Consider the following 26,396-nt stretch of genomic DNA (forward strand, 5'->3'; position numbering starts at 1 on the left):
GGTCAATTCCATCTTGACACACGCACTGACAAGTCAAGTACTTAACTACACCCAGCAGCCTTCTGTCACTGAATTAAAAATTCAGGTAGTCCAGTGCCTAAGTGCAGTGAGTTGCTTGTAAGTCACCGTGACGGTCTCAGGTCGGAGGGACAGTTATACCCATATTCTATCAGAGCAAATCTTGACAGCAGAAAAAGCTTCAGAGTCGATCACTTCAGTGCAGATGTACCCTTACATCTCACCCGTATGCTATACTAGTGTCTCCACACTCATTGGTTAAGAGGATAACCAATCCATATGGCACACAACGACCTATGCTTGATAAACATTGTTGTCCTTGGTAATAACATATCATTTGGTCGCGAATAGATTTAAGGACTAAACGACAAATCCTCCTTTGTCGAGTCTAAATAGTCCTAAGGACTTCACCATAACACAGGAGTTCATTAGAAGATGAAAAATTTATAATAAAAAATATCAAAATAACTTTTATTTATTTATAATTCATATACTAATACAAAAAAGAGCACAACCGTCAACAGGCTGACGATTGGCTTTGGGACACTATTCCAACAGAGGTAGCATGAGGACATGGACGTTTCCTCTATTCTCTTTAATCTTAAGGAGCTATATGGGGAACAAAGTCAAACTATTCGATATGAGATATTGAAGCAGTTGTTCCATGCCTGTATGACTGAAGGTTCTTCCATGCAAATGCACATCCTAAAGATGATTGATTTGATCACTCATCTGGGATAACTGGATTTTGCCATGGATGGTGAACTAAGTTAGGATTTGATCCTACAGTCTCTCTTTGACTTCTTTTCTCAGTTTGTCATTAATTATCATATGAACAAACTAAACATCAGCTTGCTAGAACTACCGAACATGTTGAAAATAGCAGAGAGCCATTTCAAGGGTGAAAAGGCTCAGATTCTTCATGTTGATAAGATTAGTAAGAAGAAGGCAAAAAAAGATTCTAAGAAAAAACTGAACCCTATGGCTGGCATCTCCAAGAAGAAGGCGAAGAAGGTCTCTGCCAAAGGTACTTGTTATCGCTATGGCAAAGAGGGCCACTGGAAGAGAAATTACAAGGAGTACCTTGCAACCGTGAAATCGGCAAGCATTGCTAAATATTTGTATATGATACAAACTAATTTATCATTAAGTATTTCATTTTTAGATTCTTGGGTATTGGATGCGCCTGTGGCTCACACCTTTGCAAATCATTGTACGGTCTATAGAAAATAAGGAATCTGAATAAAGGTGATTTTGAACTATTCGATACTAGTGGAGAGTCCATTCAGGCCAAAATCATAGGAACCAGGATTTTGAAGTTACCTTCGGACAAAATTTTGGTACTGAAGATCTGTTATTATATTTCAAATATTATTAAAATATTATTTCTGTACCATTGTTATTGGAATAAAATTTTAAAATAATTACAAAGAATAATAGTTGTTCTATATATTTTTTTAATGAATATTATGGAAGTGCTTTTATTGATAATGGTCTTATATTTTTTTCACTTAATGATAATGTGCTTCATATTGTTAATATGAAGAAAAGAAAGAGAGAGGATGTGAATGTCATATATCTTTGGCACTACCAACTTAGCCATATAAATGAGTCAAAGATTAACAAGTTATACAAAGATAATTTTTTTGATTCTTATGATTATGAATTATATGAAACTTGTGAATCTTGCCTCAGAAAAAATGACCAAGACTTCATTTACTGGACATAGAGATAGGACGAGTGACATTTTGGACCTTGTACATACTGATGTATATGGTCTAATATCGACTCAAGCCAGAGGTGGATACTTTTACTTTATCATGTTTACTGATGATAGGTCATGGTCTGGATATGTGTATTTAATGAAATACAAATCCGAAGTCTTTGACAAATTTAAAGAGTATCAAAGAATGGTGAGAAACAAACTGGTAAAAATATTAAAACTCTTCGATTGGATCGAGGAGGAGAATATATATCCAGTGAGTTCTTCGATTATTTAAAACAAAATAAAATTTTTTCTCAATGGACACCTCCTTATACTCCATAATTAAATGAAATTGTAGAAAGGAGGAACCGCACCTTATTAGATATGGTGCGGTCCATGATATGTTTCATAGATTTTTTGATATCTTTTTGGGGATACGCCCTCGAGGTTGCAGCATATATTTTTAATAAAGTACCTTCAAATCTGTTTCAAGTACTCCATATGAAATATGAAAAGATAAAAGACTCATTCTTAAGCATCTTAAGATTTGGGGTTGTCTGGCTTATGTGAAAAATATTGATGGACATAAGCTGGATGCTAGATCAAAAAAATACAGGTTTGTAGGTTATCCCAAGGAGAGTATAGGATACTACTTCTATAACCCTACTCAATAAAAGGTGTTTGTTGGTAGGCATGCCATTTTCTTAGAGAAAGTATTTATCCAAGAGGGAGGCAGTGGGAGGTCTGTTGAACTTGAGGAAGTTCAAAACCTCCAACCCATCGAGGATTCACTAAATAGTTCTCAACCAGATGTGTCCATTGTTGAGGCACAACCACTACACACACCTCCTCTCCGAAGGTCAAGTGGAGTGCGTAGTGTACTACTCAGATATTGGTTTGTCATTGAGAATGACAATACAACCCACATCATTGAGAATGATGATCCTACGACCTATTCGAAAGCTATCATGAGTAGTGACTCTGACAAGTGGCTTATGTAATTGATATTTATTTTAATAAAATAAATATTTTTGATTCATTATATGCCACATCTTATTATTCTTAAGATTATAATGAACCCCATAGGTCCAGACAATGGTTTTAGATCATGATGAGATTACGTCAGTGAGACCTAAATCTTTGATAGCCCTAACCTAAAATATTTCTAGTCGTTGGTACATTGAGTCAGAGATCAATGATATCGGTAAGATTGGCATATCCTATGTATGCTTAGAAATGAGAGTGGTTGATCTCACAACCACTTGTGTGGTGATACTAATAAAAGCATATGAGTGCTCATTAGAGAATGAGTTCACTGAGTTGACCTATGAGAGAATATCAGATAGAGTTTTATTTACATATCAACTGATGATTCTCTAGTGGGAGTTGTGTAAGTGATCTTTAGACCTGAGGTCACCATGGTACCTTGTGTATATAGATCCATATTTTAGTTCACTACCTAGCTTAATTCTTTGTTCCTTATGTGGGGTGTTCTGGATATGGTGAAGTGTGCATGGAGATTGTGAGTGATCAATTAGAGATCAGTCACTTCTAATAAGGAGAGCAAATATCCTATGTGATCTCATAGGATGATGATTCTGAAAGTCTTTGGCCAAAGCAGAGTGATAATTAGAAATTTTTTTTAATATATTATCAACTGAATCATCACCTTCAGATCGAGATACATAAAGATAAGTGATTGGGTTTGACATATTTTCTTATCCACAGCTCATCTGGGATGTTGTTTGATTGAAGGATTGAATTACATGAGAACTTACCACTAAAAGATATTTTGATAATTTTTTATCAAAATTTTAAATCTTTTAGATCATCATGACATGTTGAGAGATATTAATCTTGACTTGTAGATTCATCAGAATTAAAAGAATTTAATTCTGAAGTCAATTTGGAAGAGTCCAAGTTGATTAGGACTCTTCGGGTGACCTAATCTCATCAGATTAGGATTATGTCGAAAATTTTGATCCACTGCTGGCTAGATTTGGAACCCAATATATCATACACTTTGGGATTTAGTCTTGGTCTGATCTAATTAGAGTTTAATATAAATTCTATGGGTTAATTTGATATGCTAGAACATTGTATTAACCCAAATTTTCAAATTGGTTTAGATCAAAGTGTTTGAGCTAACCTAGACTAGTTGGCTTTGACCTAATGAGATTGGGTCAATTTGGATTGGATCCTTATCCAACTTGAAAGAGTTTCAAGTGGAGAAGGAGTCTTCTATGCCCACAAGAACCCATAGCAAAAATAAATGCCGCCCCCCTTATTTTAGGCATGTGAAAGGAAGTCCTTCTTAATGAGGATTCTTAATTTTCTACGCATTATTTTAAATTTCTGATTAGAAATCCTATGTTTTCATACCAAAATTTATTAAATTTTTTATGGCACATAGAAGACTAAGAGTCCTTCTACTCTAAGTTATTGTATTACCAAAAAAATTACTCAGTGAATTTATTTGGTGAGTGGAAAGTTGGAGCGCCAAAGGTTAGCACCCCTTCAGCCCATGTGACATCCCCTGGTCCCCTATTTATAGGAGATGCCCCACATGACTTCTGATGGTGATTTTTGCTAAAAATAAGAAGAGGGATGTGGTAAACATAAAAAAAATTCTAAAAAAATGTAAAAAAAAAAAAGAATTTTGAGTGGCAAAAGTTGCTACATGGGTGGTGAGATTTTCAGCAAGTGTTGCTTGAGTGCCCTAGGATTTGATTTTTTCATATATTAAAATCAAAAATTAAATCCTAGGTTATATGATATCTGAAGAGTGTCTTCTTGGTATTATTTTGGTGGTGAGATAAAAAGCAATTGGGCTTTGGTGTGATCGTGATGCAAGTTCGAAGCCGACAGTATTCTTGAGAAAACAAGGCTGCGGCAGCACACCGGTTGGGAAGGACTTTGGCCAACTTCCATGTGGATCACCATTGGAGGACTTCTACCTTGGGGTCATATGCAAAACACCAACATGATACTTTTTGATAATGGTTAAAGTATAATTTTCTATCTCTTTGCATGCTTGAATTTGCTTTGATCGTGATTGGCAAAGTGATTCTAGTGTTTTGGGTTCGGCTCGATAGTTTTATTTGATAAAGCTATTGATTTACTTGTTTTAAATTTTTTAAAAATTACTTTTCATTGCATGGTTGGAATCCAATAAAAAGAATATTTGATGGAGCCTTATGATATGTCAACAAATGGTTCTTCAGTAGGAGTGGTGCATGTGATCCTTTAACCTGAGATCACCATGGTACCTTATGTACATCGACTCTTACTTTGGTTTATTCCCTAGTACATCACTTTGAAATATATGTGAGATATTTTGAGTATGGTGAAGTATGCATGAAGGTTGTGAGTGGTCAATAAAGAATCGGTCACTCTTTATAGGAGGAGAGAACATCCTATGTGATCTCATAGGATGATGACTCTGAGTGTCTCTGACCAGAGCAGGTATGAACAGTAGAAATGGTTTCTACTGATTCATCAATTGAGTTATCATCATTAGATTAAGATATATATGGATAGATATTTAGATTTGACATATTTTCATACCCATGATCTTTTCAAGATGTTGTGTGATCGAAGGATTGAATTACACGGTAACTCGTCATAGAAGGGTAATTTTGATATTTCTATCAAATTTTAAATCTTTCAGATAGTCATGACACATTTCTAGATGTCAATCTTGACTTGTGGACTCATCAAAATTAAAAGAGTTTAATTCAAAAATCAATTAGGAAGAGTCCTAGTTGATTGGGGCTCCTGAGCTGACCTAATCCAATCGGATTAGGGTTACGTCGAGAGTCTGGGTCTACTGCTGGCTAGATTTAGAATCCAATGAGTTACACACAATAAGAATTTAGTCTTGATATAATCTATTTAAATTTATTATAAATTTAATGAGTTAATTAAATTACTAGCATATGAATTAACCCAAATTTCCAATTGGGTTCAGTGCAAATGTGTTTGTTTATCCTTTGCTTGTTGCCTTGACCTAATGTGATTGGGTTTGAACTATCTAATTGTTACTTGGTTTATCTGATTTATATATGGAAGAGTTCCATGTGAATAAACCTCCTCCACACCGAAACCACATGCAAGAATTAAATTGGCTTCACATTTATTTTGAGAGTTGAGGAAGGAGAGTCCTTTCTTATTTATCTTAATTTTCTTACATGTACCACACATCCCTTATTTTTGTGCCCCATCTAATGGTGCTGTGGGATGTGTGGGCATGGAAGAGGAGGAGTCCTTCTCTGAGAAGGAGCTCCATGCCAAAATAAATGTGGGACGCCCATATTATTGTGTGTTGAAAATGGAGAGTTCATTTCACATTGGACTCTTAATTCTTCCTATTATTCGATGCATTTCTCTTTATCCCATGCACCATCTGATGACCATTGAGATATGTTGGCATGAAAAAGAAGGAGTCCTTCTTTTGGAAGGAGTTTGAACACCAAATTTTATGGGACGCCACATTTATGCATTGGTATATTTGGAAGAGTCTTAATTGTTAAGGACTCTTGGAATCTCATGTTAAATCCTTTCCCACGCACCAAGAGTTGGTGTTATAATTTTTTCTAGGTAGAGGAAGAGTCCTTCTGCTGGTTAGTCTCTTCTATTTCCATGCTTATCCTTTGAATTCCTTGGAAAAAATTAAATAATGCCGTGTAAGACTTAAGGGACACCAAGAGTTGGCGTCCCATAATATCCCCCCTTGTTTCCTATTTAAAGTGGGCACTACAACCAGTTTTGGTGTGCCATTTTGGGTGGTGGTTGGGTGTGGAAATGAGAGGAAATTGATATAAAAAATCTGGAAAAGGACAAGGGAAAAAGGGAGAGGAAAAATGGAAAGGAAGGGATGAGAGAAAAAGAAAAGCATGAGATGTTTGTCCTAAAATTAGTTTGTTCAAGTGTTGAACATCTGATTTAATTTTTGTATGGTGTGATCTTTTAAGGAAGGATTCCTAAAGAGATCCTAGTGGAGGTCATGAAGGCATTCAAGTGATGGTGCAACCAGTTCTTGCGAAGGACAATCGGCAGTGCACTTAGGAAGAAGGTTGCACGCACCATGACGAATTGGGAAGGGCCCTGATGAATCCCGTGTAGATCACCATTGGAAGGCTTCTACTTTGGAGTCTCATGGAGATATTAAGATTACCAGTTCATAGTTTTCATGATGGTATATGAATTCTGATATTCTCCTGATATGTATGATTTTGATATTTGATTGTAATCATCAAGGGGTTCTTAGGGTTTTATGTTTTGATGTTCTTGTTTAATTGTTAAACTATATTTTTAATTATTGAATGTATGTTAAAAATTTTAAAATTATATTTTGCTACATCACTAAAACCCAACAGAAGCCTTACTTGCATGTCAAAGATGGTTCTCTAAGTGAAAGTTGTACAAGTGATCCTTAGACTTGAGATCACTATGGAACCTTGTGCACATGAACCCATATTTTGGTTCATATCCAAGCATGGCATTAAGATATATATGGGATGTTCTGGATATGGTAGAATATGTATGAAGATTATGAGTAGGTCAACATGAAATCGATTGCTTCTAATAAGAGGAGATCGCATCCTGTGTATTCTCATCCCTGGATGACTCGAAAAAAGTCTTTTGGCCAAAAGCAACAAGAAGATTAGAAAGAGTTTCTAATACTTCTTTATCAGAGTCATCATTGATTAATTAAGAATCAATATAAATATATATTTGAGTTTGACATAATTCCATACTCGTGAACATATTCAGGGTGCAGGGATGATCGAAGGATTGAATTGTACGGTAACTTGCCATCGAAGGATATATTTAATATTTTCATCAAATTTCATATCTTATGGATAGTCATTGTTGGGTATAAAATACCCCCAGCCGAAGTTTGTAAAAGGTCGACCCTTCCAGGGCTCTTCCGACTTCCAACCTTGTATGGCGTCTCTCTGAACCCCCTCGACCGTCCGAGCTTCCATAATACCATCCGGACTTCTCCGATAATGAGCTCCTCCATTCATCTACCGGACTGCTCCAAATGCTCCCTGGGCTTCATTATCAGCCGACTTTCTACAGTGATTAGCTACCCTCTGAATCTCTTCCAGACTTCTTCTGGCCACGAACGACTTTATTCCATACTTCTTCCAGACTTCGTCAATGTCTGAGCTTCTCCAACAGCAGGACTTCTACAATAACCAGACCCCATCCGAGTTTCTACGACGATCGACCGCCTTCTGGATTTCATCCGAGCTCCTACAAGAACTGGATCTCTATCTCGAACTTCTATTGCAAGCGGACTCCATCCGAACTTCTACAGTGGATGGATCACAGACGAACTCCTACAACGGACGGGCTCCACCAGCTGGATCTTTATTCCAAACTTCTTTCGGACTTTGTCAATGTCCGAGCTTCTCCAACAGCAGGACTTCTACAATAAGAAGTCTCCGTCCGAGCTTTTACAATAAGCGGACTCCTTTCAGACTCCTACAAAAGTCGGACTCTGTCCAAACTTTCACAGCAGAATTGAATATTGAATCCTGGACTCCTCCAATGTTTGACCTTCCACAGTGTCCTCAAGACTCCTCCAACGGACAAACCTCCACAACGCCATCCGAACTCCACTGTCGGATGACCTCCTGTTGGATTCCTCATGAAACTAGACCTCTCTGACGGACAATCTTTAGACGAGCTTCCATATCAGGCAAATCCCAGACGGGCTTCTCTAGCAATCGGACTCCTACCGGACTTCACCAACAAAAAGTCTCCGTCTGAGCTTCTACAGCAGATGACTCCCGCCTGTAGCATCAGCGTCCAAGGCACCTAACAACAGTAAACTCGTCAGCAACCTCGAAAACATCCGAACTTCTTCTGGATTACTGAGACAGAGAGCCATTCCGCTCCATCAGACGTCCCAACCGAGCTTCGACTGTCAGACCCGAACTCTCTGGCAAGTCACGACAATGGTCACTATCCGCTCCACTCTCTGTAACAGATTTCACGTGGCTCCACCACTCTTTGGCAAGTCGCGACAACGGACACCACTCCACTCTCCATAACAAACTCCACGTGGCCCTGAACGGCCCCTTGACGCCACCACCCTCTGTAACAAACTTTGCGTGGCCCCGAACGGCCCACTACCAGGCAGTTACAGACATCGCTGTCAATCAGTTGTGCTCTCCATCTATAAAAAGGGCCCTCCAGATATGTTCTCCTCTAAGCTCTAAACTCTATCTCGAAACTCTGCTAAAATTCTATTTGAGTGCTCCATTTCTGTTGAAGCAGAGTACTGACTTGAGCATCGGAGGGTCCTGCCAGAGCATCTCCAACTCCGATTTAGACTTCCCTTGTAGGTCCCGACAGCGGACGCGATCCTCTCGACTCCAGCTTCTCCAATGTCAGCAGAATTCTGCACCAACATAATTGGCGCTAGAGGAAGGGCGCTATGTCTTCGCAGTACCCTTATTCTTAAAGGAGTGCTTAATGGGACCGTCTCCGATCATCTTCTCCGACATCTTCTTCTCCTTCTCCTGCCAAATCTTCACCTGATGCCTCCTCGAAAGACATCCACCAGGCGATCCATGGCCTCCGCGGTCAGATCTCAGTGAGCCCCGCAAGCTCCGATCTCATCTCCAATTTTCCAAGCTCCTCCTCCTCCGACAACGGCGGCGATATGGAGCAGTTCGACTTGTTGGTTCAGCAGGTCAGGGGCCTCACCGAAGCAGTGCAGGCCATGCAGCAGCAGCCGCAGCAGCCGCAGACATCAGTGCGGCTGGAAAGAGCATCGTTGGAGTTTCAAAATCCGACGATCGGGTGGGCCACTTGGGCCAGTCGCCCTGTCTTCCCCGAAAAGGAGAAGCAGATGGTGGAGAGCCCTCCGTCCGATCATGATTCCACCCTCGGAGGTCCTTACCTCCGTTCTACTAGAAGACCCTCGAGACTCACAGTCAAGAGAACCTCCTGGATCAAAGATTCCAAGAAATAAACTGGCAAATCAGGAGCTCATCAGACGAGGTCGCTCGATAGATTCATCCGACGCCGATCTGAAGGTAGGAGGATCGGCTGAGAGCCCTACCACTGCCAGAGCCGCCAAAGAGGGAGGAACAGCCTGAAGATCGACCTCCAACCGAGATCGTCAACACCATCTCTGGAGGATCCCAACAGGGAGCAGCTAGTGGATCAGCCGTACCGCCTAAGCGACAGAGGACTGAAGAGTCTATAACCTTTACTGAAGAAGATGCCCAGGAGATTCAATTCCCATATAATGATGCGGTTGTAGTTTCTTTAAATATTGTTGACTATGATGTACGCCACATTCTTGTTGATAGTGGGAGCTCAGTCGATATTCTATTTTACGATGCATTCTCAAAAATATCCATTCCAGATGGTCGATTGGGGCCAATAAACTCCCCATTGGTAGGGTTCACTGGCGATGCTGTGCCAGTGGAAGGGGTAATAACTTTAACCGTGGTTGCAGGCTGGTACCCAAAGCAATCAAGAGTGCAAGTAGATTTTCTGGTAGTAAGGGCGCCTTCTGCCTACAACGCAATACTCGGCCGACCTTGCCTCAACGCCCTCCGAGCTGTGGTGTCGATCTACCACTTGAAGCTGAAATTTTCTACTAGCCAAGGAGTCGGAGAGGTCAGAGGAGATTAAGCCCTGGCAAGACACTGCTACAACATAGCCCTTCAAAGAAATGGTCAGTCCGACCCCTACCCGATTGATGGATTGGACACTCACGACGACCTTGCTGAAGAACGGGGTGAGCCAATTGAAGATCTTGTCTCAGTTCCTTTGAACGATGGGAATGAGGAGCATGTGGTGAAGATCGGCTCTAACCTAGGAGAAGAGGTATGGACACAGCTCGTCAATTTCTTACAAAAGAATGTGGATATTTTTGCTTGGGTCCCGACGGGCATGCCAGGGATTGATGTGGGAGTCATGGAACACTGCCTGGTTGTTGATCCCAAACATCGGCCGACGAAGGAAAAAATTTGAAGTCATGCACCAAAAAGTTAAGTGGAAATAGCTGAGGAAGTTGATAAACTCCTGAAAGTCGGGTTCATCAGAGAAGTCAACTACCCAAACTGGGTCTCCAATGTGGTTCTTGTCAAGAAGGCGAACGACAAGTGGAGGATGTGTATAGACTTCAAAAAGCTAAACAAAGTCTGCCCGAAGGACAGTTACCCTCTGCCCAGAATTGATCAATTAATGGATGCAACTTCGGGCCACGAGCTTCTCACCTTCATGGATGCATTTTTCGGCTACAATCAAATCAGGATGGCACTGGAGGATGAAGAAAAAACTGCTTTTATTACTAACCGTGGTCTTTATTGTTACAGGGTCATGCCTTTTGGCCTTAAAAATGTAGGGGCGACCTACCAACAATTGGTGAACAAGATCTTCAAAGAGCAGATCGGCCGCAACATGGAGGTCTACATGGACGATATGCTTGTAAAAAGCAAATCCACAAAGAACCACGTCGCCGACCTTGAGGAGACCTTCAGCACTCTCCGAAAATATAAGATGAAGCTGAACCCGGCCAAGTACGCTTTTGGAGTAACCTCAAAAAAATTCTTGGGCTTCATGGTGTTGGGGTGTGGGATCGAGGCAAATCCGAAAAGGATTCGTGCCATCTAGGAAATGACCACCCCGAAGTCAATAAAAGAAGTTCAGCACCTTATTGGGAGAGTAGCAGCTCTAAAAGTTTCTTTCATATTCGCATATCTTAAATAAAAATTTTTTCATATTCACATATCTTTTCTTTTGGTATGAGCTTATAACGACAGGGAGTAGCTCCTTCAGACAATCAAAATTAAGCATGTCGAGAACAAGAGAAAAATCTCATCCTGACACAAACGAAGGTCCGATTATTTAGAGACTGGATAGGGGGAGAGACCCTTACAATGGCCCTTATGTGCCCCCATGCCATGTTACGAACAGGAGGAGAACCTCATCCTAACATGAGCAAAATTGAAGGTCTGATTATTTAAAGACGGATGGAGGGAGAGACCCTTACAACGGTCCTTATGTGCCCCCACAGCCATATTAGGAATAGGAGAAGAATCTCATCCTAACATAAGCAAAGTCGAAGGTCCGATTATTTAAAGACCGAATGGGGGGAGAGGCCCTTACAACGGCCCTTGTGTGCCCCCATAGCCATGTTAGGAATAGGAGTAGAACCTCATCCTAACATGAGCAAAGTCGAAGGTCTGGTTATTTAAAGATCAGATGGGGGGAGAAGCCCTTACAATGGCCCTTATGTGCCCCCACAGCTATGTTAGGAACAGGAGGAGAACTTCGTCCTAACATGAGCAAAGTCGAAGGCCCGATTATTTAAAGACCGGATGGGGAAAGAGGCCCTTACAACGACCCTTATGTGCCCCATAGCCATGTTAGGAATAGGAGGAGAACCTCATCCTAACATGAGCAAAGTCGAAGGTCCGATTATTTAGAGACCGGATGGGGGGAGAGGCCCTTACAACGACCCTTACGTGCCCCCACAGCTGACCTCATCCTAACGTGAGCTGAAATTGATTGTGGCAGGAACAGGAGGAGAACCTCATCCTGACACAAATGAAGATCTGGTCATTTGAGACCGGATGAAGGAAAAAGCCCCTCAGCAACTCCTTTACACCCCTACAATCCTGTTAGGAGCAGAAGAGAAAACTTTCGCCCTAACACAAAAAAGAAGAAGAAAATATGATGAGCTATACAAAAAAAAATATATATAAATGAACTACATTCGAGGTTCAAGGGACCTCATCTCAACGAGGAAGAAAACCCTTGTTGAAAATCTCCAGTCTCTAAGGGCGAATCAATACGGCGATGACCAGGAATCTTCAAACAATGCCGACGTCGAAAAAGAAGGAAGATAAAAGAAATTCGGTAAATGACAACTTAATGCAAGAAGGGACAAGGTAACGAAAAAGTTTCTTTTTATTTCATTAGTAAAGTGCACGTTACAAAGCCTTTGAAGGCCAAAAAAAAAGAGCAACAAGAAAGGAAAGGAATACATAGAATAAAAGGTAAAAAAGCTCTAGGAAAGCTCAGCTTCATCAGACTTTGAACTCTCAGTTCCAGCCATCATCGAGGATTGCTTTAAGTACCTGACTTCTTCTTCCAGCCCCCCTTCTGCTCCCCCCTTCCGCGAGATCGGAAAGTACTCGCGATCGAAGATGTACCACAAGCACGGGCTTGGGTGATCAAGATGAAGCATGACCGGATCTATCTCTTCTACCCTCGCCTTCTTCGTCGACCCAGAAGTTACAGCGCCTTCCCTCTTGTGGGCCTTGAGACTCTTGGCTAACATCCGAGCCGCGTCCGTGCCCATATCTGCAACAAAGGAAGATCGGCATAATTTAGAGACAGAGCCATAAAAAAAAGGAGAGTTTTGGAGCTAACCTAGGCTGGTCTGAAGGATGCAGAGATGCAGATAGGGATGACTCAAAGAACGCCTAAGGCCGAGAAGGATGCTGAGAAAGAATGAAACTCTCAGGAAGAAGGAGGGACCGAAGAAACTCCTGTGCAAAGTGAGATCCCTGAAGGAGGGAGGTGGGTTTAAATAGACGATAGGGTCCGGTGCAATAATGACTGCAGGTCTCCTCTGGCCGACCTATAACCGCCATGTGGCCCACTCACCGTGAAAGGCAGCTGAAAGTGGCCGACAACTGATAAAACCATTATTGCACTGTACCTAGAGTAGCGCTCCAGCAGAAATTTCAAAAAAACCTTTTCGGGTTGCCTTGATTTGAAAAGACTCCAGCACCAGCCGCCAAATGCCAAAATATCTAGAAACAACCAAGTACGAAAATTATGGGAGGCAACTTCGGCTGTAAAAATTTCTCTGTACTCCCTTCATTTGGAATCTGAACTCGAAAGTAGGGGGACTGGTGTTGGGTATAAAATACCCCCAGCTGAAGTTTGTAAAAGGCCAACCCTTCCAGGGCTCTTCCGGCTTCCGACCTTGTATGGCGTCTCTCTGACCCCCCTAGACCGTCCGAGCTTCCATAATACCATCCGGACTTCTCTGATAATGAGCTCTCCCATTCATCTACCGGACTGCTCCAAATGCTTCCTGGGTTTCATTATCAGCCAACTTTCTACAGTGATTAGCTACCCTCTGAATCTCTTCCAGACTTCTTTCGGCCACGAACGACTTTATTCCAAACTTCTTTCGAACTTCGTCAATGTCTGAACTTCTCCAACAGCAGGACTTCTACAGTAATCAGACCTCATCCGAGTTTCTACGATAGTCGACCGCCTTTCGAATTTCATCCAGCTCCTACAAGAATCGGATCTCTACCTCAAACTTCTATTGCAAGCAGATCCATCCGAACTTCTACAGTGGATGGATCACAGACGAACTCCTACAAGGATGGGCTCCACCAGTTGGATCTTTATTCCGAGCTTTTTTCGAACTTCGTCAATGTTCGAGCTTCTCTAACAGTGGGACTTCTATAATAAGAAGTCTCCGTCCGAGCTTCTATAATAAGTGGACTCCTTTCAGACTCCTACAAAAGCCGGACTCCGTCCGAACTTCCACAACAGAATTGAATATTGAATCTTGGACTTCTTCGATGTTTGACCTTCCACAGTGTCCTCAAGACTCCTTCAGCGGACAAACCTCCACAATGCCATTCGAACTCCACTGTCGGATGACCCCCTATCGATTCCTATGAAACTGGACCTCTCCGACAGATAATCTTCAAACGAGCTTCCACATCAGGCAAATCCAGACGGACTTCTCTAGCAATCGGACCCGTATCGGACTTCACCAACAAAAGTCTCCGTCCGAGCTTCTACAGTAGATGACTCCCGCCTGTAGCATTAGCGCCCAAGGCATCCGACAACAGTAGACTCGTCAGCAACCTCAAAAACATCTGAACTTCTTCTGGATTGTTGAGACAGAGAGCCATTCCGCTCCATCAGACATCCCAGTCGAGCTTCGACCGTCAGACCCGAACCCTCTGGTAAGTCACGACAATGGCCACTATCCTGCTCCACTCTCTGTAACAGATTCCATGTGGCTCCATCACTCTCTGGCAAGTCACGACAATGGATACCACTTCACTCTCCATAACAAACTCCACGTGGCCCTGAACGGCTCCGTGACGCCACTACTCTCCGTAACAAACTCCGCGTGGCCCCGAACGGCCCACTACCAGGCAGTTACAGATGTCGCTGTCAATCAGTTGCGTTCTCCATTTATAAAAAGGTTCCCCCAGATACATTCTCCTCTAAGCTCTAAAGTTTATCTGAAAACTCTGCTAAAATCTCATTTGAGTGCTCCATTTCTATTGAAGCAGAGTACTACTCTGGTTTAGACTTTCTTTGTAGGTCCCGACGGCGGACGCGATCCTCTCGACTCCAGTTTCTCCGATGTCAGTAAAATTCTGCACCAACAATCATGATATGTTGCTAGACATCAATCTTGATTTGTAGGTTTGATCAAATTAAAGAGTTTAATTTGATCGTTAATTAGAAAAATTTTAATTATTGAACTCGAATTAGCTTGATTGGACCTAAATCGGTTAGATTGAAATCTAATCAAATTCGGTCAACTTGCATTTAGACCTACTACTAACTAGATGTGAAATCTAATAGATCACACACATATAAAAATTTATCAAGGACCCTTTTAATAAGGTTGATTGAAATTTTGGATTCGATCAGGGTTCTCGATAATCATATTATTATGTGTGGAAATCCTAACGCCTTAGGAGACCAATTTGGTCTCATCCCTTGCTAATTAGCTAGTCCAATTTGATAAAATTTGGGTCAGGTCATGCCATCTGGAAGCAGCCCAAAGTGAAGCATCACATCTCATTTTAATGCCAATTATAAAGAGTCCAAGTTGTGAAGGACTCTTGGCGCAAATTAGAATTGGCATGCATGTGTTGGCTGAGCAGAACGAAGAGTCCTTCTGGCATGGGATTCAGATGCATGTGGCAGGCCTAATCACCCTCCATTCTTTGATGCACATCTCAAAGCATGAGATGTATTTTTCTGGATTAATATGGGGTGGGAAAAAATTGGAGACAAGAAGGGTCTCTCATGTGCACGTGTTGAAGCATCGCATTTCCTCATGTTTTGGAAAGTCCTCCTAATCAAACTCATTCAAATTGGATTGATTTTTTTTTGATAATTTCCATATTTGATTAGCTATTTTTATAAATTATCTAAAATTTTTCCAGATTTAACAGAGAGCCAAACGGATGCCAAAACTTCTCTCGCATGCGTGTGCGCATGGTGATCAGAACTTGCATGAAGAGGTGCAAGGATAACATCCTTTTGTGAGATTTTTATCACCTTATCAAGTTTTCTAGATTCTTAAATGAGTTCCTTATCCACATGGATTTTTAACTTGAGAAGGGATGTGAAAATATCTCTTCTTTGGTCGCTTGTGCAGGTGAGGGTGCTAATCGACGTATCATTGATAAGAGTCCTTCTGCTTGAAGGAACTCTTATCTCTGATAATTAGATCAGATAAAACTTTTTTGTGAGCTATGTCGCTTCCTTTTGGCATCCCTCTGGTGGCTATAAAAAATTATGAGTACTGGGTGTCTGAGGAATTCAGATTGAGTTTCTATTTTCCTCTCCGTAGCTCTCCCTTCTTTCCTACAATCCATCTTAGTTTTAGGACAAGGCTTGGGGATTTAAGACAAAGCCTTATTTGGTCCAAACAAAGATTGTGAGGATCCTAAAAAAAGAGAATCAAAAGTCTAGAGGAGGTTCTAAGAGGGTCAAGTTAGGTTCTTAGAGAAACCTGACTGATACAGGGCTAGTCGAGTTCTAGGGGCTAGAACTCTTGAAGAAAGGTGAAGGAGGAGCGCTGTCTTTGATTTAATTTTTGTGTGGATCACCATTGGAGGATGGACATTTGGATGCCTTGTAAAAATTAAGATTAGCATTATAAGTATTCTTCTTATCCAAGTTTAATTTAATTATACTTTGATTGATATAGTTAAACATTTTTGGGCATTAAGATTTTCGGTGTGTCATGTGTTTTGAATAAAAATTTTAAACATCTGGCTCTTCTGCTACACCATCAAAATCCAACAGTAATATCAGAGCCTATCTTGATTTATATAATCAAAAGTTAAATTATTATCTTGATTGTAATCAAGCATGGGCTTTTGGTTTGGTTCAAGTTGGGTCAAGGGTTGAACCCAATTGAACATCCAAACCCTAGCATGTCTTAGAGATATATTTTAAATATAAAATGCATGATGCATGTATAAATTTTTTTTCAGTAGTCTAGTACTCGAATTGAAGTTCATCATCAAACCATCCAATCATAAGAGCAAGTAGGGTTCAAAGACCCTCTCTATCCATTCCATGTGGTACTCTTATGGCATGTAGGGATGCCACTGTGATGTTCCAAAAAGAAGAACCATGAAAAGAATATTTTATATTCATGCATATGATATGCTATGATATAATCATGTTGAATGATTATAATTTCATATTTTAGAGATATGATTAGATGCTATGATTAGTTGTGATGATTGTTAAGATACAACTATAATAGAGCATCATTATGATTGATTGAATTAGGATGTGCATGAGACCATTAAAGCTCTCATAAAAATTATATTAAGTCATAGTGTTGTGAACTAGTAGCTGACCTATTTTTGATTTGATTAATCAATTAGTGTCTAAAGAGTGTTTTCAAATATGGTGGTTATTTAATTGGTTTCATTTGTTGGCTGGCTAGTATTTATTAGTGTCTAAGAAAAGCAACGGGGGGACCCCCACCAATCTTAACACTTTTCTGATCAATTGATTAGTTTAAATCTTGAATAAAGGTTGCTCAGTATTTTGAACACTATATTTGTCTTCCTTCATGCCTAGTCAATATCCTGTCAAAAATTATAATAGATTTATTATGATATCCATAAGGCTTGCTATGGAAATTGATGTGGATTTGTCTTGATGCATACTAGATGCTTTATAGCATATTTGGATATGTTGCTTTGTTATACTATCCATAAGAATAGTATTTTTCAGATATGACTGTATAAAAATAAAAGATCTGACTTAACTAAAAATACTATAGTTTGTTGTGATATCCACAAGGCTATGAGTATTTTTAGAAGCAAGATTTATGTTGAAAATTGCATGAGATACAATTGGATAGATTTTTCTATCTCTGAACTTATTGAGATTTGTTGTGATATCCAAAGATTTCATGGAGAGATTAGGATCTCAACCCCATTAAGAAATCAGATTAAGATTTCTCGTTTACCATAGGAGAGGGCTATGGTATCTGATAAAATAGTAAGAGACAAACTAGTTAAAAGACCTCATCTAGTTATGCATGTCAAACATGAGTGGTATGCTTATACTATTATTCTTATTTATGTAGATTTAAATTTGCATTATGTCTTTTTTATTTTCACTGCATAATACCATAGATAAAAATATATTGACCGATCCAAACTATGTGGATTGGTTTAGGAACTTGCAAATTAGGTTTATATCAGAGAAGAACTCTGATGTTCTGGATATCCCTGACCTTGGATTGGTCAGTAATAATGAGAAGGCAAAAGATGTCTCCACAGATATTATCTGTTCATTTTATTATAAATTTAGATATTGAGAGTATAATTATAAGAATTATCTTGCAAGATTGAAGCTGGATGCAAGTATAGCATCAAAAAGTGTGTATATGATACAGACCTATTTTTTGTTGAGTGGCTCAAACTTGGTACTTGGGTATTAGATACTGTCTATGGATCGCATATTTGTAATTCATTACAGCGACTATAAAATATCAAAGGTCTGAAAGAGATGACTTTGAGCTTTATGGTGCAAGTGGAGAGTCCATTAGCGTAAGGCTGTGGAAACTTATGTGCTTGATTTATCTTCAGACAAAATTTTAAAATTGAAAGACTATTATTACATATCAAAGATTATTAGAAATATTATTTCTATATCTTTGTTATTAAAACAAGATTATGAAATAAGGCTAATGGGAAATGGATGTTCCATTTTTTTTTCTAATAAATTTTATAGTAGTGATTATATGGATAATAATCTTTTAATTCTTACACTCAATAGAAATATTTTTCATATTGAAAGAAATATGAAAAGAAAGAGAGAAGATGTGATATCACATATCTCTGACATTGTCACCTTGGTCATATTAATGAGTCAAGGATAAACAAGTTATACAAAAAAAAATTTTTGATCCATATGATTATGAATCATTAGAAACTTATGAATCTTATCTCATGGATAAGATGATCAAGACTCTATTTTCTAGACATAGAGAGAGGATGAATGAGTTGTTAGCCCTAGTATATACAAATATATGTGGACCAATGATAACTCAGGCCAGAGGAGGATACTCCTATTTTATCATCTTTACAAATGATCTATCAAGATTCAGATATGTGTATCTTATAAAATATAAATTCAAAGCCTTTGATAAGTCAAGGAGTATCAATGTATGATCAAGAAATAAACTAAAAAAAGTATCAAAGTTCTTTGATTTGATCGAGGAGGAGAATACTTATTTAGTGAATTTCTTGATCATCTTAAAAGTAAAAGTATTCTCTCTAAATGGATTCCTCCTTATATACTCTAGTTAAATGGTGTAGCTGAAAGAGAAATTATACTTTAATAGATATGGTGCAGTCCATGATGTGCTTCACTGATCTTCCAATATCTTTCTGAAGATATGCCCTAGAGACTGCCACATATATTTTAAACAGAGTGCCTTCAAAGTCTGTTGCAAGCACACCATATGAGATATGGAAGGAAAGAAAGTCTAATCTTAAATATCTTAAGATTTGGGGCTGTCTTGCTTATATCAAAAATATTTTTAGACAAAAGCTTAGTGCTAGATCAGACAAGTGTAGGTTTGTAGGATATCCTAAGAAAACTAATGGATACTGCTTCTACCATCTTACTGAACAAAAGATTTTTATTAGTAAGTACGTCACTTTCTTGAAAAATAAATTCATCCAAGAAGGAGGCAGTGTGAGGAATATTAAACTTATGAAAGTTCAGGATCTACAAACCAATCTAGAAATATCTATGGTTGAACCATAAGAAGATCTTCAATTAGAAGTATCCAAGGATGAGGTACATCCACAGCACATACCTCCTCTTCGAAGGTCAGATAGAGTGTGTCAAGCACCTCTAAGATATATTTTTATCATTGAGAATGATAATTTGATCAACATCATTCAGGATGATGATCCACTAACCTATTCAGAAGCTGTAATGAGTAGAGACTCAGACAGATGGCTGGAAGCTATAAAATCTGAGATGGACTCAATGTACACTAACTAAGTATGGACATTGGTTGATGTGCCTGAGGGTGTGACCCCAATAGGGTGCAAGTAGGTCTTCAAAAAGAAGAGCCGAGTAGATGGCCAAATAAAAATCTACAAAGCTAGATTGGTGGTGAAGGGTTTCAGACAAAGGCAAAAAATTGACTATGATGAAACTTTCTCACCAGTGACTATACTCAAGTCCATCTGAATTTTGCTTGCTATAGTAGCATACTACAATTTAGAGATCTGGCAGATGGATGTCAAGACCACTTTTCTTAATGGTAATCTTGAGGAAGAGGTCTATATGACTCAGTCAGAAGAATTTATCTCAAGTGGGAGGGCAAATCAAGTATGCAAGCTAAAAAAATCCATTTATGGATTGAAGCAGCTTCAAAGAGCTGGAACATCTGATTTAATATGACAGTTAAAGAGTTTGGCTTTATCAAAAATAAGGATGAACCATGTGTGTATAAGATGACAAGTGGGAGTGCTATTGTCTTCTTGATTTTGTATACGATGACATACTGCTCATTGAAAATGATATCCCAATGATGCAATCAGTCAAGACTTGGCTATCGAATAAGTTTTTTATGAAAGACTTGGGTGAAGCATCCTATATATTATGTATGAAGATCTGTAGAGATAGATATAAAAGGATGTTAGGCTTATCCCAGTCACGGTACATAGATCTCATATTAAAGAGATTTAATATGGAGGCACGTAAGAGAGATTACTTGCCTGCAAGTTATGGTATATGTCTCTCTAAGAAAATATGTCTTAAGACACCAGAGGAGAGGAAGAGGATGAATAAAATCTCTTATGCTTCGACTATGGGATCAATTATGTATGTCATGCTATGTACCAGGCCTGATGTAGCTTTTGCTTTAGGCGTAGTTAGCAGATTTCAGGCTGATCTAGGGGAAGATCTTTGGAAAGTTGTAAAAAATATTCTGAAGTACCTAAGAAAGATTAAAGATATTTTTCTCATATATAGAGGAGGATCAAAGCTAAAACTAGAGGGATATGCAGATTCTAATTTTCAATCTGATCCAGATGATAGGAAGTCAATATCGGGATATGTGTTCACCCTAAATGTTGGGGCAGTGAGTTAGAAGAGTTTCAAGTAGCAGATAGTAACTGACTCGACCACTGAGGTAGAATATATTGCTACTAGTGAAGTCGCTAAGAAAGCTGTCTGGATGAAGAAGTCCATCATAGAATTAGGAGTCGTTCCTAAGATTGAAGAATCGATGCCACTCTATTGTAGTAACACTGAAACTGTTATTCAAGCTAAGGAACCTAGATCTCATCAAAAATTCAAGCACATCCTCATATGCTTCCATCTCATTCGAAAAATTATAGAGAGACAAGATTTTATCCTTGAATGAGTAGACACAAAGAACAATATAGCATACCCATTCACTAAGGTCATACCACAGCAGCTATTTGATTGCCATCTTGATTATATAGGATTGAAATATAAAGATGATTGGCTTTAGTATAAGTAGAAGATTGAAAGAAAAGTGCCCTATAAGGCAATCACAAGTGTGTTGTGATGGGATTTTTCTTTGTAATTTTTCAACTCATGCAATGATATTTATTATTTGATAATAAAATAAGATATTGATTCATCATTTTAGCTGCATCTTATTATGTTTAAGATTATGATGAATCTCAAAGATTAGGATAATAGTTTTAGGAGATATGAATGGGTCATGCTAGTGAGACCTAATATCTTAAAATCTTAATCTTAAATATTTCTAATTGTAGGAGCATTGAGTCGGAGATCAATATTTCAGATAGACTGACACATCCTATGTATGCTCGATAGAGAGGGTGCCAGATCTCACTAGCCATTTGTGTATTGGATACTAATATAAGGATGTGGGTGCTCATTTGAAAATGAGTCCACTAAATTGACTCGATAAAAGAGAATATCTTATGGAAGCCTTATTTGCATGTTAAAGATGGTTCTCTAAGTGAAAGTTATGCAAGTGATCCTTAGATCTGAGATCACCATGAAACTTGTGCACATGAATCCATATTTTGATTCATACCTAGGCATGAATTAAGACATGTACGGGTATTTTGGATATGGTGGAATATGTATGAAGGTTATGAGTAGGTCAATATGAAATCGATCGCTCCTAGTAAGAGGAGATCGCATCTTGTGTATTCTCATCCCTACATGACTCGAAAAAATCTTTTGGCCAAAAGTAGGAAAAAATTAGAAAGAATTTTTAATACTTCTTTATCAGAGTCATCCTTGATTAATTGAGAATTGATATGAATATGTGTTTGAGTTTGATATAATTTCATACTCATGAACATATTTAGGATGCAGGGATGATCGAAAGATTGAATTGCACGAAAACTTACCACTAAAGGGTATATTTGATATTTTTATCAAATTTTACATCTTCTGGATAGTCATGATATATTTTTAGATGTTAATCTTGACTTGTAGATTTGATCAAATTAAAAAGTTTAATTCGATCATCAATTAGAAAAGATTCTAATTGTTGAACTCGGGTTAGCTCGATTGGACCTAAATTGGTTAGATTGAAATCTAATCAAATTCGATCAACTTGCATCTGAACCTATTGCTGGTTAGATGTAGAACCCAATGGATCACACACATATAAAAATTGACCAAGGATCCTTTTAATAAGGTTGATTGAAATTTTGGATTCAATCAGGGTTCCCAGTAAGCATGCTAGCACGTGTGAAAATCCTAGCTCCTTAGGAGATCAATTTGGTCTCATTCCTTGCTAATTAGCTAACTCAATTTGATGAATATTTGGGTCAGGTTGTGCCACTTGGAAGCAGCCTAAAGTGGGGTGTCACATCTCATTTTAACACCAATTATGAAGAGTCCAAGTTGTGAAGGACTCTTGGTGCAAATCAGAATTGGCATGCACGTGTTGACGTGAGTAGAAGGAGGAGTCCTTGTGTGGAGCTCTAATCACCCTCCATCCTCTAGTGCACATCTCAAAGCATGAGATGGATTTTTTTGGATTAATATGGGGCAGAGAAAAATTGGAAACGAGAAGGGTCTCTCGTGCGCGTGTTGAAGCATCGCATTTTCTCATGTTTTGGAGAGTCCTTCTCCTGATCAAACTCATTCAAATTGAAACAATTTTTTTGATAATGTTCCATATTTGATCAGCTATTTTTGGTGAATTATCTAATTTTTTTTTATATTTATCAGAGGGCTAAATGGATACCAAAACTTCTCTCACATGCGCACGCATGGTGATCAGAACTCAAATGAAGAGGTGAGAGGATAACATCCTTCCATGAGATTTTTACCACCTTATCAAGTTTTTTGGAATCAATAATAAGTCCCTTATCCACATAGATTTTTGTGGATTTTTTTGATTTGAGAAGGGATGCGAAAATATCCCTTCTCTAGTCGCACATGCAGGTGTTTGCATCCCTTTTCTGGTCACACGTGTAGGTGAGGGTGCTGATCGACGTATCATTGATAAGAATCCTTCTGCTTAAAGAAACTCTTATCTCTGATAATTAGATCAGATAAATTTTTTTGTGGGGTGTGTTCCTCCCTTTTGGCATCCCTCTGGTGGCTATAGAAAGGCCTGGGTGCTGGATGTCCGAGGCATTCAGATCGAGTTTTTATTTTCCTCTCTGTAGCTCTCCCTTCTTTCTTACAACCCATCTTAGTTTTAGGATAAGGCTTTGAGATTTAAGAAAAAGCCTTATCTGATCCAAATAAAGGTTGTGAGGGTCCTAAAGAAGTAGAATCAAAAGTCCAAAGGAGGTTCTAAGAGGGTCGAGTCAGGTTCTTAAAGAAATCTGACTGATATAGGACTAGTTGAGTTCTAGGAGCTAGAACTCTTGAAACAAGGTGAAGGAGGAGTACTGTCTTTGGTTTAATTTTTGTATGGATCACTGTTAGAGGGAAGACACTTGGATATCTTATGAAAATTGAGATGAGCACTACAGATATTCTTCTTACCCAAGTTTAATTTAATTATACTTTGATTGATATAGTCAAGGATTTTTGGACAATAGGATTTCTAGTGCGTCAGGTGTCTTAAATAAAAATTTTAAACACCTAACTCTTCCACTGTGCCATCGAAACCCAACAACCCCATCATCAGTCATATGCTAGATTGTCTCGATTCAAGTTCATTTGTGAATCCCATGAAAACTTCTTTCCAGTATTCAGACTTGCTTTGGCCAAAGACTTTCTGAACTTAGACTCGCGAATTGCATAAGACTTCTCCTTTTCTACCAAGATCGATAGATTCTATCTAGTGCATTCTACTCTAAATAGTGAATCTGAACCTACTCCAGCCAACATACATAGCAAGGATTTGAATGGCTAGGGATCAAAAAAATATACAGTCAAACTCAGTAGCCTTGTTGCGAATAGTCGATGACATCGTAGGTCAAAAGACCACTCACACCACTACAGTATCAAAAAGACCACTGATGAGTAAGTTGATATCCAAGTGGTTCTCATTTTGATCATGCTTAGTACAAGTTATTCTCTAACAACCATCCGCACCCTCACCCTAGTTCCCTATACTGCAGATCCAAGACTCCTCTACCTGCAATAAAGGTAAACCGTACATCAATCTTGAATGGATTGATCATTATCTTTCGTGATGATCTTTTGATCAGAAGCATTGAAAAATTAACTACTAATTAATGTATATCTCAAATTCTCAACACTTTGAGAATGTATAAAATCTTCTTTGTTAATTTCTAGAGCAAATCATGGACACAAAAACATGATTGGAATAACAAGTCCTTTATTGATGATAAAAATATTATAAGCACAAGATTAAATCTTAAAATTATAAAATATGTCAGTCAATAATTAGCTTCTAAGGCACAGAACACTATAAAGTCAGGCTCGTGGTGAAAGTTATAGTCAGCGTGAAGGCATTAACTATTTGGATGCCTTTTCGCCTATGGCTAATGTTTAAATTTATGTGCACATTCCTTGCTATTGCAGCTTTTTACGAATATGAGATATAGCAGATGGACGTGAAAATGATATTCCTGAATGGATATCTTGAAGAAAATATCTATATGGAGCAGTCTTTGAATTTCACTTTCAGTGATGGAGATCACAAAGTCTGCAAGCTGTAAAGATCCATTTATAGATTGAAGTAAGCTTCTCAGAGTTGGAACACTTGTTTCAATAATGTGATCAAATCATTTGATTTCATCAAGAACGAGGAGGAACCTTATGTATATAAGAAGGTCAGTGGGAGTGCTGTCATATTTTTCGTACTGTACGTGGATGATATCTTCCTTATTGAAAATGATATTCCTATGCTGACCTCGATTAAAAGATGATTGTCTAAGGAATTCTCTATGAAAGACCTAAAGGAAGCATCTTTTATTCTAAGAATAAATGTCTATAGAGATAGATCTAGAAGAATGCTTGGTCTGTCACAGAAAATGTACATAGAGGAGGTGCTGAAGAAGTTCAGCATGGAGAACTCTAAAAAGAGACTCCTACCCCTTAGGTATGGCATTACTCTCTCCAAGAAGATGTGTCCAAGTATATTTGAGGAGATTGAGTGCATGAACAGGATTCCTTATGCTTTGGCTATAGGGAGCCTCATGTATTCCATGCTATGTACTCAACTTGATATTTTCTTGTTGTCAGTGTCATAAGCAGATATCAGTCAAATTCAAAAGAGGAATACTGGATAGCTATGAAGAACATCCTTAAGTACTTGAGAAGAACTAAGGATTTGCTCTTGATCTTTAGAGAAGGATTGGAGTTATTGGTTGAAGGATATATTGATTCAAACTTTATGTCTGATCTTGATGATGGAAATCTACATCAAAGAGTGTGTTATATACAATGGTGGTACCACTAGCAGGAAGAGTTTCAAGCAACCCATCATTGCGGACTCAAAGATGAAAACTAAATATGTCACTGTCTGGATGCTGTAAAGGAAGCCTTCTGGTACAAAAAGTTTATCGTGAAACTTGAAGTAATGACATCAGATGCCATCACGTTGTACTGCGACAACAACGGTGCCATAGCATTGCGGACTTAAAATGGAAACTAAATATGTCGCTATCTGGATGCTGTAAAGGAAGCCTTCTGGTATAAGAAGTTTATCGTGAAACTTGAAGTAATGACATCAGATGCCATCACGTTGTACTGCGACAACAACGGTGCCATAGCATTAGCTATGGAGCCAGATCTCATTAGAAGTTCAAACACATCAAACGATAGTTTCATATATATGCGACTACCTCGAGAAGAAATATATCAAGATGTGAAGAGTAGACTCCACAGACAACATGACAGATCCACTGATGAAGCAGTTGAGCCAGTCGAAGACTGAAGTCCACCTTGAGAAAATAGGACTAAAGTTAGT

This window comes from Elaeis guineensis, chromosome 9, assembly GCF_000442705.2.
Source record: "Elaeis guineensis isolate ETL-2024a chromosome 9, EG11, whole genome shotgun sequence".
Taxonomy (NCBI): Eukaryota; Viridiplantae; Streptophyta; class Magnoliopsida; order Arecales; family Arecaceae; genus Elaeis; species Elaeis guineensis.